This window comes from Propithecus coquereli, unplaced genomic scaffold, assembly GCF_000956105.1.
Source record: "Propithecus coquereli isolate 6110/MARCELLA unplaced genomic scaffold, Pcoq_1.0 Scaffold13, whole genome shotgun sequence".
Classification (NCBI taxonomy): domain Eukaryota; kingdom Metazoa; phylum Chordata; class Mammalia; order Primates; family Indriidae; genus Propithecus; species Propithecus coquereli.
The window spans coordinates 8,045,868-8,048,732 of NW_012137191.1; positions in this window are offsets into that span (position 1 = coordinate 8,045,868).

Consider the following 2,865-nt stretch of genomic DNA (forward strand, 5'->3'; position numbering starts at 1 on the left):
AAGGGGAGGGGGGAGGGGGGAGGAGGGAGGAGGGGACGGGTATTTGCATACACAAAGAGTGCAATGTGCACCACCCGAAGGATGGACGTATTTGAAACTCGGACTTGGGGGGGGGGGCAAGGGCAACATACGTAACCTAAACATCTGTACCCCCATAATATGCTGAAATTAAAAAAAAAAGAAATTATCTTAGAACTTTATGCTCTCTATAAAAGAAAGGCCTAAACATCCCAATACTATTCCATGGCTACTGACTGCCAATATTTTCTGTCTGAGTTATATTTGTTTTCTGCAGAACATTATCAAAACTTACAATTATTTTGTTTTTAAGACTAGAAATTAACTTCAAAACTAAAGAAAGCTCAATGAGGGAAGGGACTGTGTCCCTCCTGTTCACTGCTATAGTCCCAAGACCTAGTATTGTATTTGGTATACAGTAGGCACAAAATAAAGACTGGGTGAATGAATTAGTTAATTGATTAATGGATTAATAAGCAAAACTATGTAAGTAATATGTTCTAAACTGTAACAGAATAGGTACACAAGCATCTCTTCTAAGGTTGCCTTTTGCAAACATAGTATGTTTCCCCAGCCTCTTTGTGAAATTCTGGCTTCGCTTAGACCAAAAGCCCGGAGTACATCTGCCAGGGATCATGAACAACAGTCAGAGCGAAAGTCAGATGCTACGTAGCTAAAAGCCTCTAAGCTTGTACAAGGGCCAAGGGTCCTCATGCTGGCATTAATTGTGTACAAGGGCTGAAAAAAGAGCTGTTTAAGAAAAATGAGTGAATTTATTCGACTGCTCTTACTGAATTCCTGTTGAGTACCTATTGAGAAACTACTTTGTTCTAAGCGTGTTACCAGGTCCACAGAAGACAAGAAAAGAATAAGAAGCCGTCTCTGCTTTCACGAAACTCGGTGTGTATTAGAAGAATCACACATGTATACATATATAGTTTTCCATAGCCTCAAAAATTAGGTTCTTGAAAATTCAGTGACAGGATAATTTGTAGGCTAAAAACAAAAGAATTTAAGAGACAATAGGAATGTGGGACAAAGTTCATAATGAAAACAGGAAGGTCTTATTAAATGTGAGATATTTATACCCTCAAGAATGGTTTTTCACTGCAAAAAAAATTATTCCCTTCCATATTAAAATTTGAAATTCAGTTTATTAAGGCTTTTCTTTAAAGTTTTAAGCTCAACAGACAAATCTATTCTACTTTAAATTTTAGCAGTTTCTGAATAATGTTTGATAGATTCTGTTTAATTTTTTTTTTTTATGAAGGCGTGGGGGATTGTGAGGAGAGGTGTTCAGTTGCCTTTTTATTTTTGTGGTTGAGACAGAGTCTCCCTCTGTAGCGGGTAGAGTGCAGTGGCGTCATTGTAACTCACTGCAACCTCCAACTCATGGGCTCAAGCGATCCTTCTGATCCTCCTGCCTCAGCCTCCCGAGTAGCTGGGACTACAGGTATGAGCCACAACATCCCACGCTGGTTATCTTTTTTTCTTTCTTTCTTTTTGTTAGAGACCGGGTCTCACTCTTGCTCAGGCTGGTCTCGAACTTCTGAGCTCAAGTGATTGATCCTCCCACCTCGGTCTCCCAGAGTGCTAGGATCACAGGCGTGAGCCACCATGCCTGGCCTCTGTTTAATATTTTAAAACATTTTTAAACAATACTTACAAAATATTCAATTTCCTTCTTAAGTAACTTCAGATGTATGACTTAAAATCCTCTCAAGTATAAAATTGGTTCTTATAGAGATAATAAGTTAAGCTTTTAAATAATTTGATTCTTAAATTATCTTAAATGTTTTAATAGATATAGTTAATAGTGGTTGGATTTAAAATAAAAATAAAATCAATCACTAAATAGCTCATTTTAAATTAGAATTCAATGTCTGACATGTGGCTCTAAAAAGCCAATTTTTTTTATGACAAGGACTTGCTAAATATGCTTAATTCCATAACACAGAAATATCATATATCATCATATGATGATTCTGATTCTCTTTAACATTTCCACACTTAATTCTAAATATTCTAATAGTTGAAAGATGCTTACTTGATAAGAAAATAATTACATCATCCCAAGCAAATTTCAGCATAATTTTACCAATGCTTAAAGTTTCACAACCAGAGCTTTGGGCTCTTTTGGATTCTTATTAGGGACTAATGGGACAGGTCTGACGTTACTTGTCCTCCTATACCAATGTGATTTATAGCCCAAGTAGATCACATCACTGGGTTCTGCTTCCAGGTGTCTGTTTCTTCTGCCTACTCAGAGAAGTCTCATAGTCCTAGCCTGGCTGCTTATATCGCATAATTGGGTTTTGTACTTTGTCAGCACATGTGATTTCTGGCTACCTTTGTTCTGGAAGGAGTCTTATATTTAAAACAGACACTTCCTATCTCCTAGGACACACAACTCTTATGGATATTATAATGATAAACAATTTAATTTTAAATATTTTAATGGCTTAGTGTGACAATTCCATTACAACTTTTGAATCAGTAAGGATTTGAGTTAAACTGCATGTGGCAAAAAATCCAAAGATCAATGGTTTAACAAAATTAGTGCTTTTAATTTTCTCATGTGTGAGAAACATAGAACTGGACAGAAAATAGCTGATATGGTAACTTTGTAATAACAGATATACGCTCTTTATATCTTTCACCCAGCTTTCCCATTTTATGGACAAAAGATTTTGCATGCTTTAAAAACAAACAAAACGAAATAAAAATAAAGTCCGGATATAAAATAGAAAAAAATTTATGTCTTTTTTAACAAGACGTGTAAACATTTAAGCTTTTTAAAACAGTCTTTATTAATGTATTATATGTGACATATTGCACATATTTAAA